The following is a 12,402-nucleotide window of genomic DNA, read 5'->3' as shown; positions in this document are numbered from 1 at the left end:
CTAATAAAAAAAATTAAAAAAAAAAAAAAGTAAAAGGCCAAAAATTGTTGTCTGTGTTGACGGTTTGACTGCCCAGGTCAGCGGTTTGCTAAACAAATAAATGGTTTTTGGACAAAAAGCAGTTTTGAGGTGAAACGGTGTCAATTCCCAATTTTTCCAGTCTAACCATATGGTTTGATCCAGTTTTGAAAACACTACCCCCATCAACCCAATATTCAATTTGATGATAGAAATGACCAAAAGAATATATTGAGTATCAACCACTTGGTATGTTTCTAAAAGTACACTAAATTGTCTTTAATATTCAAAAATGTAATTTTATGAAAAATTTGGAAAATTTATTGTACTTGTGTAGTTTCAAAAATTTATTCAAATTTATTTAAATTTTTATTAAATAATTTATTTTCTTTTTAAATGGTTTACTTACAGAATTATACCAATTTATCTTATAGTTTCTAATATAAACTAACCAATAATTTCCGTTTTCTAATATTATACTAATTTATCTTAATAATTTGTTCAAATTATAGTTTTCCATTTCCCATAGTCATTTATCTTTAATAATTTTCAATAATTTGCAATGAAAATTACATAATTTTTCAATGGTTTCCAAAATATATCAAATGTAATAAATTTTCATAAAAATTCCAAAATATTCTAATAATTTTCAATAATTATTTTATGCATTTTAAATAAACATTCAAATACTTTATATCTTTTAATTTTAAAAATTTTATTTTACAAAATGTATTTTTATGAGATTTTTTGAAAATTTTATTACATTTGTGTAACTATAGGGATTTATTGAAATTTTTTAATATTTTTATAAAATATATATTTTTATTTGGTAGTTTACTAACAAAATTACACTAATTTAGCTTTTATTTTTCAATATAAATTAATTAATAATTTTATTTTCTAACATTATAATATTTTGTTCCCCCATTTATATTGTTAAATATAATTCTCAATTTTATAGAAATTAGTTAAGGAGTTTGCAATTTCTATAAAGTGTTGTTAATGAGTTAATTAATAACAAGATTTATTAATTTTTGGTAATTTACTAACTCTACTAATAAGATATTTAATTTTTGGTAACTTACTAACCGTATTTATTAACTTTTGGTAATAACCCTATTTAATACTCATTGGATATGGGTGAGATTAAATATTAACTATATTTAATTATTTATTAATTAATATGAATATTTTAAATGAGTGAGAGTGGATATAGATGGGGGATGCATTTTAGAAATTGATTAGGGAGTGGGAAAACATGATACTTTCCTATTGGTTTAAATAAGATACTTTAGGAGAGAGATTATATGAATTTTTTTAGGTAGTTGGGCGACATGGCTTAATGGGAGTGGTGGGAAGGGGAGAGGAGAGAAAGTCAAAGAGAATGCAAGTGGGGATAATGGGGCGAGGCATGGGGATGGGGACCCATGCAATGCAGGGTATTTGTTAAGCTAAAGTTAAACAATAAAAATATATAAGAGTATATAGCTATTTTTATATTTTAACATTTTAATAAACAATCTGACCAAACTCAATTAGAGTGTCGGTTTTTTAGTATTTCAGATTGGTTTTGGTTTAATAAATATATATTAATATTTTATATTTTAAGTTTAATTTCTTAATACTGGAAAGTATGAAAATTCCCATATTTCTTAGTCTAAAATATTTTATATCATAGATTTAATTTTGTAATTTATTTTTTAATAATATCATTGTAACTTATGAAATTTAAAGTTAATTTTTAAGTTTAAATCTTTTGAACAAACAAATTAAACCGAAAATAGACCCAAATTGATACAACCCGAGTTGGTGGGTTTTTAGTAATGATCAATCGATTTCGGATGACAAACTACGGACTTGACCAGATCGATTTGGTTAGCGAAACAGCCTGCAATTCAACTAAACCAATCATTGAGCACTCCTAATTTCAACTAAATTTATAGTCTAATCTCTAATAAACAACAATAATTTCATGATGAATTTTGTAAAAACATTGAATTATAAATAATATGAATATTATTAAATATATTAATTTTTTGTGTTTTGAATAAATATTTTAAATTTAGATATAATTTCGTTATAACATTTAAATAGTTCTAAGTTTTTTTAATTGAAACTTTCTTTAGATAGATATAGATAAAAAGTGGGGGAGAGGGTAAATAGGAATTAGAGATAGTTTAGGATCGAATCTCTCTATTAAATTAGAGATAATTCAGGAGGTAAATAGGAATTAGGGACAATTTAGGAGGAAATGGGGGAAAGTGATGCCACTTAACTAAACATTAGAAAAGCTTTGTGGTTGTTAGAAATAGTTAGGTATATGTGATTTCCTTATTTGTTTAATGGTTAATTATGTGGAATTAAAAAATAAAAAATTCAAAAAAAAAAACAGAAAATTAGGATGGGGGGTCTATTGTAAAGAGATCTATGCTAACATTAAAACAAAGCGGTCATGAAATTTTCTCCTTTTTCTGAACTTTGTTTTTTTATTCCATGTGAAATTTGAAACAACCAATCAGATGGACTTTCCCAATAACCTAAATAATCTCTTCTCCTAAAATTCATCCTAATTTAGTAATTAGGAATTAGAGAAAAATAGGAATTATCTCTAGTTCCTATTTATCTCCACAATTATCTCTAATTTAGTAGAGAGTTTCTCTACTAAATTATCTCTAATTCTTATTTATCCTCTCTCCTACCTTTTATATATATCTATCTAAAGAAAGTGTTTATTAAAAAAATTAAGAATTATTTAAATATTGTAACAAAATTATATAATAACATTAAAATATTTATTAACACAAAAATAATTTTATATTTTTACAAAATATATCAGAAAACTATGTAATAACAATTTAAATTAAGTTTTTTCGGAATATCAATTTAAATGTTTTCAAATATTTAATAATATGTAATAGCTTTAAAAAAATAAAATTCAAATAACAAAAAATTTCAATGTTTTATAGATTATTTAAATATGTAAGTAACTAAATATTTTTCATAACTATATTTTAAATAGTTAAAATATCGAAGTCTTCTAATAAATAATTTTATTTTACAAAGTATATCATGAAATTAGGTACTAACAATTTAAATTATGTTTTTTTCTGGATCATCAATTTAAATATTTTTTCAAAAATTTAATAGTATGTAATACTTTTAAATAAATAAAATTCAAATAAAAAAATTTAAGTATTTTATAGATTATTTAAATATTTAAATAACTAGATATTTATCATAACTAGATTTTAAATAGTTAAAATAACGAAATTATGTAATAAATTTAAAAAAATTCATCAAAGCAAAAAAATAATTATAGCATAATATTGAAAATAATAATAATTTAATATATTACAAAATTAATAATGAAATTATGTAATAATAGTATAAATTATGATTTCATGGATAATTAAATTCCATCAATAACTAATACTTTAAAATTTAAATATATTACATATTATGTAAGTTTTTAAATAATTGGATATTTTAAATAACAAAATACTAATCATAATTTAATATTTTTACATAATATTGTATATAACTAATTTCACTTATATCAAGTAATAATTCGAGAAAATAACTTTCAAAAAAATTAATATTTATTAATAATAATTTTAAACTCTTAATTTTTATTTATTATATAATTATATATTCTAAAATTAAATTAAATTTATTGTATTTATTGTGTTTTTGTTATAACTAATTGATTAATATTTATTCGAGATTTTACTTTTTATTGAATAAGTTAATATATTTTTTGTACTTATTGCACTTTTGTAATTATTTATTTTTTTATTGTCAATGTATTTTCATTAGTTGTGTAATTTTGCTATAAAGTTTCAATAATTATTGGACATTAAACTATTGTTATTTATCAGAGATGAGAATATTAATTTATCCAAAATTATGAGCGTTCATGAGCTGGTTTGGTTTGTTCGTAGGCTATTTGACCAACCAAATAAACCCAATCAAGTTGGGGAGTTGGTCAGCTGAAACCAACTAACCTTTTGTGAAAACCAACGCACTTAAGTTGTATTTGTTTGGGTCAATTTTTTGGTTTGCCCAATTGATTCAAAAGATTTTAACTTTTAAATTTAATTTTAATTTTAAAAATTATAGTGTAATTATTAAAAATAAAGTTAAAAATTATATTTATAATATAAAACAATTTAGAAATGACCAAAGTGAAATTGATCCAACTTGGTCAAATTAGGAAATTTTTTAACCAAAGTTAAAAATTCATCAGTTTGATGAATAAATCTTTCATTAAGGAGTGTTTGTTTTGCCATTAGGCCCATGATTTTTTATTCCAAAAATACCCTTAACAATTTTTTTGTACAAAAAATAAAATTAACTAAATATAATCAATAGAGTAGTTGCCCATGTCTTATAAAGGGCAAAAATGATATTTTTACTTTTATTTTCTTCTAATTAAATTTATTTAAATGAACATTAGGGACAACACTATCATTTTCCACTGCCACCTAATGAAAGATTGATTACATCCATTGCAAATTATAAGTGGTGTTTAGTAAATGATACTTTCTATTATTTAGCTTTTAATAAATCCTATGCATTGTGTGGGTCCCTGATAGTAATATAAACCACTCAACTAAACAGAAAATGAGGCTCCATTGCAAGAAATCACTACTTGGTTCTAAGCTGGCACCATTTTTCTGATTAACAACAATTAATGATACAAAACACCCCTAAAATAAGGCAAACAACCCTCATAGCCAACGGCACACCTGCACAAAATTTATACATGCTCCAGTGCGCAGAAAACTCGGAACTTTTTACAAATCCAAAACTAATTAGTATTAAAAATCATAAGGTACAATTAACTAATTATCCCCAGTTTCATTACGATCAGTTTTTGGGTAGGAAAAGTTTAAAATTGGAACTACAATATATTAATATTACATGTAACGATCGCAAACGTTCGACTTTGGTTTTTAATGCAACCAGTACCAGATCCTCCCTTGAAGTCGTCTCCGTGAGTCCTGATGTAACCGTTTTCGGCCACGTACCAATGTTTTGTGATGTAAAATTTTTTGGCTAAGTACCTCGTTATTTGACCCGGTGGTGGTGTGCCTTAGTGACGAGCTACTTGGTGGCGAACTCCCTGGGGGAGAACTGCTTGGTGACGAACTGCTTGGAGGCGAACTGCCCGGTGGTGAGCCCCTTGGTGGAGAGCTACTTGGTGACAAACTGTCGGGTGGCGAACTGCCTGGTGGTGCTCCCTGGTGGCGAACTGCCTGGGGATGAACTGCCTGGTGGCGAACTGCTTGGTGGAGAACTGCCTGGTGGCAAACTGCTTGGCGAACTCCCTGGTGGCGAACTTCCTAATGGCGAACTGCCTGGTGGTGAACTACCTGGTGGTGAACTCCTTGGTGGTGAACTCCTTGGTGGTGAACTGCCTGGGGGCGAACTGCCTGATGGTGCTCCCTGGTGGTGAACAGCTTGGGGACGAATTGCCTGCTGGCGAACTACCTGGTGGTGAACTCCCTGGTGGCGAACTGCCTGGGAGCGAATTGCCTGGTGGCAAACTGCCTGGTGGCAAACTGCCTGATGGCGAACTGCTTGATGGCAAACTGCTTGATGGTGAACTGCCTGGTGGCGAACTGCCTCATGGCGAACTGCCTGTTGGTGAATTGCCTGGTGGCGAGCTGCCTACTAGGCGGCCGATGCCTTAGAGAATGCTGGAGCTCTCTGCTATGGCGCAATCCGACTGCCCTTGGCATGAGGTGGTCTTCTTTCCTTTGTAGGCTGCGGGAGATGAGGGACCTGCGAGAACTTCATCTTTTCCTCCTCTTTGTAGGTGGCGGGAGCTGAGAGACCTGCGAGGACTCCATCTTTTCCTTCTCTTTGTAGGTGGCAGGAGCTGAGAGACCTGCGAGAACTCCATCTTTTCCTCCTCTTTGTAGGCGGCGGGAGCTGAAGGACCTACGAGAACTGAATCAGAGGTCCCGGGGGTATTTTCTCGGTGGGGGATCTCCGACTCTTAAGTTAGCACTCTTATTGTAGAGAGCTTTGAAGATTATATGAGAGAGCTAGAGAGTTAGAGTTACTTCCCTTTTTTTCATCGCCCTTCCCTTTGGGGGGTGAGGTCTTTATATACCGGAGTCCTCGCGGGTTAGGTGGGTGAAAAGCCTCCAAACGGTAAGACTCGTTGCATCCCATCAGAACCGAGGTACGGTGGTGAACTCCTCGAGGTCATCAGGCTGGCGCTTGTGTCAGGCGGCCAGGTCGGTGCCTGAGCCAGGTTGTCAGAGGGGTGCCTGCGTCAATCGGCGGGTCAGTGTCTAGGCCAGGTCGTCAGGTCGGCGCCTGTGTCAGTCGACGGGTCAATGTCTAGACCAGGTCATCAAGCTTGCGCCTGTGTTAGTCGGTGGGTCAGTGTCTAGGCTAGGTTTGTCGGTGGGCGCCTTGGCCGGTTCATTCGCTAGGCTGGTCCAGGTCGGCCAGGTCGCGCAGGCCGTGCACTAGGCCGCGCGCGCGCCGCGCAGTTCGCGCAAGCCGCGCGCGCGCAACGCAGATCGCGTAGGTCGCGCAGGCGCGCGACAGGCCGCGCACATGTCGCGTTAGGCCGGCCAGACCGGTGCCCGGGTGGGTCACCAACTTCGTAATTTTGTTGGCTGGGTGTTTTCCTAGTTGTCACGAGGTGCCACGTGTCACAATTTCACTAGAGGGCCAAATCTGCCCTCATCAATAGCCCCCCACTCCTGAGCTAATAGTAACTCAGCGAAGGGAGTAAATTTCTTTTGGCCCGTAAGTCGATGAGCTAGTAAGTGCTAATCCAATTACTAGTGTGGCCTGTAGGCTTTGGGAGCGACTCGTAGTCTACTCTTTTTTGACTTTCCCCGTGCCAGAGAGGCGACCGGGTCTTAAGCAGTAATGTGTTCCATAAGCTTTTGGGAGCGACTCGTAGTCTACTCTTTTTTTACTTTTGCCCGTGCCGGAGAGGCGATCGGGTCTTAAGCAGTAATGTGGCCGTAGGCTTTTGGGAGTGGCTCGTAGTCTACTCTTTTTTACTTTTGCCCGTGCCGGAGAGGCGACCGGGTCTTAAGCAGTAATGTGGCCCGTAGGCTTTTGGGAGCGACTCGTAGTCTACTCTTTTTTTACTTTTTCCCGTGCCGGAGAGGCGACCGGGTCTTAAGTAGTAATGTGGCCCGTAGGCTTTTGGGAGTGACTCGTAGTCTACTCTTTTTGACTTTTGCCCGTGCTGGAGAGGCGACCAGGTCTTAAGTAGTAATGTGGCCCGTAGGCTTTTGGGAGCGACTCTAGTCTACTCTTTTTTGACTTTTGCCCATGCCGGAGAGGCGACCGGGTCTTAAGCAGTTATGTGGCCCGTAGGCTTTTGGGAGCGACTCTAGTCTATTCTTTTTTTACTTTTGCCAATGCCGGAGAGGTGACCGGGTCTTAAGCAGTAATGTGGCCCGTAGGCTTTTGGGAGTGACTCGTAGTCTACTCTTTTTTGACTTTGCCCGTGCCGGAGATGCGATCGTGTCTTAAGCAGTAATGTGGCCCGTAGGATTTTGGGAGTGACTCGTAGTCTGCTCTTTTTTGACTTTTGCCCGTGATGGAGAGGCGACCGGGTCTTAAGTAGTAATGTGGCCCGTAGTTTTGGCCTGCATCAGCTTTGTAATGCCGGTCACCTACTTCTACAAGAAGCTACTAGGGACTCGACCTTCGAGGGCAGCACTACTAACTTTAGGTTGCCAGTTCACACGGGAGCCTTGGAAGGCTCGACTAGTAAGGGTGCTTATTTAGTCAGTTGGCCGCCAACTCCCGCGGAAGCCACGAAGAGCTCATCTTGGTAGGGGGACCTTGTGGAGAGGACTGATGTGGCATTATCTGAATTGAAAGTAAGGTTGGTAGAGCTACTTAGTCCGTTAGCTCCCTGCATAGTCTCTCAGTTCATAAAAAATGTAAATTATAAAGCGATAGCTTAAATTTCTAAAAAGTGAGGACTTAGTTTTGGCAAGATGAGAACTTAGCTTTTGTAGGATGAGAACTTAGCTTTTTGTAGCGTGTTCCCATAGACGACGCCAATTGATGTAACCGTTTTCGGCCACGTACCAATGCTTTGTGATGTAAAATTTTTTGGCTAAGTACCTCGTTATTTGACCCGGTGGTGGCGTGCCTTAGTGCCGCGCAGGTCGCGTGTGCCACGCGCAGGTCACGCAGGCGCGCGTCAGGCCGTGCACATGTCGTGCCAGGCCGGCTAGACCGGTGCCCAGGTGGGTCACCAACTTCGTAAGTTTGTTGGTTGGGTGTTTTCCTAGTTGTCACGAGGTGCCACGTGTCACAATGTCACTGGAGGGTCAAACCTGCCCTCATCAAGTCCCCTTGGGGCACGAACAACTATAACTTCCCACTGTATTTGTACACACATGTGTGCAGTTATTGTCTTCTTTGCATTCATCAATGTTTACATTCAAGACCAGCCATGAATGAAAGTTATTAATTCTTAGTAGGGTGAAATGAATTGTGAAAACAAAAAATTATTGAGAGAGGTCGCCATCATCACCTTGGCATCCTTGGGGTAGATAAGGGTTCCCCCGGTAACCTTGCTTACAGTGACAATTATTGCCGCCGTTGGGGTTGGAGGAATCGGAGCAATCGGTGTTGTCTCCACATGCGTAGCTCGTCCGATTCTTTATTGCATAGGTGCAGTTGTCGTCGGGGATTACCCAGTCCAGCACCACTGGAGTTACATTTGTTTGTCGTCTAACCTATATATACTTAGGACAGTTTCGAGGATGACGATGAAGTTCACTTTTGCTTTGTTTAGCCATGAAACCATGAATGAATGGCCTTTCACAACTTCTTGTGGCCTAAGTTTGAGGTAAGTTCAGCCCTGTGTATATGAAACACTGGTATGTTTTCTCGCGATTGGATATCTACCCCAATTGATGGCTTTGATGTGTTGCTGTGAAAAGCTATTCATTCACGGTTTCAAGGTTAAGGTTGCATTTGGCATTCCTTATTTTATGGATATAAAAACTAAATGCTTATATAGACTGTAAGGAGATAAGCCTTTAAAATAAAGAAGACCATATACAGCCTAACACTGCATCATGGCAAAAGTGAACTTCATTATCATCTCTAAGCCTATGAATACCAGTTTACCATTCAGTTGTATTCAGGGGGTATTCATTTTTTGGATTTGGAGAGGGGGCAAAGTTGGTCAATCGGATTTTGGTTCCCATTGACCAAGAATCAAGTGTTCTTTTTCAGTTTTATGTGGGGACTAGGGAAAGTTTATTTTCCTAGGTACCACTTACCCAATAAAGTGATACCTATCTCCCAGGTGGGTAAATAACTTTCCCATATAGGGAGAAAGTTGCCAACACTTGAATGGGACAAAAATGCCCATTTTAATAATGGATTTCTATGGATAAAATGGTCATTGCCTTATTTACCTGCAAAATAAAAAAACATGGGTAAATGCACTTCCTTGGGTAAATGTTTCCCTGAATTAAAACCAAATATGAACAAAGTCATGGATATATAAATAGAACAAACATTTTATTGAGGGGTAGCCCTTCCCCTATACCCATTTAACACCGCAACTTGGTTACATCAGGATTTTATTGAGGCGCGTTTTGCTTTTCAGTAAATTACTTAGGTGGGTAAATGCACTTATCTAGAGAAACACTTGCTCGGTTAAGTGAATTTATCCATGTTCTTTTATTTCCCGAGTAAATAAGGCAATGAACATTTTAGTCATAAAATCTATTATTAAAAGGGACATTTTTGTCCCATTTAAGTGTTGGAAACTTCCCCCCAATGAAAAAGTTATTTATCCAAGTAAGTAATTCACATAAATTTGAAAAAGAATATGAATTTCTTAATAATAGGAACCAAAATCCCTAAATAAATTGATATGCTAATTTCAGTATAAGATAGATTATAAATCGAACTGGAACATAATGAATATTACCTAAAGCAATCTCAATAATATGGCTTTGGTTTTTAATGCAACCAGATCCTCCCTTGAAGCCGTCGCCGTGAGTACCCTTGGGGCACGAACAATTTATTGCCATTCTTCATCTTGCACTGTTTAAGGGAATTATCATAAGAAAGATGACAACAAGATGTATATATAAATTTCAGTAGGATGAAATGAATTGGAAAAAATAAAAAATAAAATGAGAGAGCTCATCATCCTCACCTTGGCATCCTTTGGGTAGATAAGGGTTCCCCTGATAACCTTGCTTATAGTGACAATTATAGCCGCCGGCGGGTTGGAGGAATCGGAGCAATCGGTGTTGTCTCCACATGCGTAGCTCGTCCGGTCCTTTATTGCATGCGAGCAGTTGTCGTTGGGGATTACCTAGTCCAGCACCACTGGAGTTACAGTAGCTCCGTGATAACGGACTGGAAGTCTACTGCGGAGATCTCTGACGTCGGATGAAGAGAAATTAAACCAATCTTAATCAGCCAGGAAGGCGTAGCTGCACGGATTGAAGCCCAACGAGTAGGTGTGGTTGTAAAAGCTGGAGAGGCTGACGTTAAAGGTATGCAGACCATTTGGAATGGAAGTCTGGCAGCATCCAATCCGGAACAGGAGACACTAATCAGGCTTTCGTAGCTCGCAGAAAGAGAGATGCAGCCGCTCGCAAAATAATCACCTGATGAACTCGACATGTAGGCGCTGGTGTCGCAACCGATAGCCGTGAATTTGTTCCGGGTGCTTGAGAAGCTGAATATCTTCCCCAGTGTGTAAACTATTTTTGAGAATCCGTCAGGGATTCTACCACATTTATCGTAACAGTCGATAGCAACCAGGATGTGGACAGTGGTTTGGCCTTCTAACGATATATTCCGGAAGGGTATATTTCCTCCATGGAATCAAGAAGCACTGGATCGTCAGATGAACTATTGTTGTTACAGAGCAATTGGAAATATGGGTCTCTGAAACAGTTAGAACCATCATCTCCAACTCCAAAGGGATACGGGATGATCACTTCCCCACATTTTTCCTGGCAGCCAGGCTTCGCCAAACTCTGAGAACCATCATCTCCAACCCATCTCTCTCTCTGCAGACCTTATTTTCTGTATCTGGTTTCAGGTAGATATGCTCGTAGTGGTATATATATATATATATGCGATTTTTCAGAACTCTGGGTAATTACAGAGGAGCTGGGGTGACAATCTATTGCTCTAGGATACCTCTTTGAGTTTTGGTTTGATTTGATGAATTCACATCTGCTCTCCACAAGGGGGCGCCCCACAACGTCTTACAGCATATTCCTATTCCTGCTGTGTATTGTAAACATTTTCCGTTCATAGTATCAGAACTGATGATATCATTATTGAGAGATGTTATTAATACACGGTGGGAATGTGCTGTGGGACGTTGTGAGACACCCCTTGAGATCTGAACTCACAGATGCATTGGTTGGACAATTTATATTGGGAAAATTCATGTAGTTTGTTTAACATTGACTTTGTTTGGAACGTGAAATACGTTCTGAGAAATTTCAATGTAAATTGGGCTTGTTTCAAGGAAATAACTGGAGCAGAGTTTCCAAGTATCGTATCACTTATCACTAAGGCCCACCACGAGAACTTGCCGGATCCATTGACTAGCTATTGAACCATCGTTAGGACGATCAACTACACTATAATTATTAATTATAGCGATTTTGGCCCTTTTTGTGAAAATTAAAGATTTGTTATATGCGGAACCCAATGCAGTCCACACATTTTTCTTTAAAAAAATGACACTTTTGTCTTACGTGGCCAAAGCCCAACTTATGGGGCATGATCAATAATTCAACATGAATGCATGATGAATAAAAAAAAAAAAACACTTATAATCGAGGTTCAGTTCAGCTACATGATCAATAATTATTAATAATAAAATAATATAATTTTATTATTAATAACTAAAATAAATAAATTATAGTTACAACACTTTAGTATATAAATTAGCAGGAGAGCCCCTCCATTTACAAGGTACAAAACTGCAGCATGCATAATACAAACACAAAAACAAAAGGAAAAAAGAAATTAAAAAAAGAAAAATAAGAGACTTCAATTTTCTATGTGGTATAGAAAAGTGTGTGGTATAGAAAAGTGGAAAGCTTTTTACGAAAAATCGCATATTAGTATCCTATTATCCTATACTTTGGGCTTATTCCCACTTTAGTCCCCAAACATCAAAATATGCTAATTCAATACTTAAATTTCCAACATATATCAATATATAATACAAAACCATTAACCACCATTAAGTGGCATGTGAAAAGGATGGTTTTCAAAATCGGATCGGACTGGACGGTCAGACTGGAAAAACTGGGAAGCGGTCACCTGACCGATTCTATTTTTCCCCAAAATCGTTGATTTTGGTCAGTAAACCGCTGAACTGGC

Source organism: Nelumbo lutea, chromosome 5 (genome assembly GCF_056320005.1).
Source record: "Nelumbo lutea isolate HS-2025 chromosome 5, American lotus-T2T, whole genome shotgun sequence".
NCBI classification, from domain to species: domain Eukaryota; kingdom Viridiplantae; phylum Streptophyta; class Magnoliopsida; order Proteales; family Nelumbonaceae; genus Nelumbo; species Nelumbo lutea.
The sequence above is the reverse complement of the archived record's forward strand: the minus strand, read 5'-3'. Positions refer to the sequence as shown.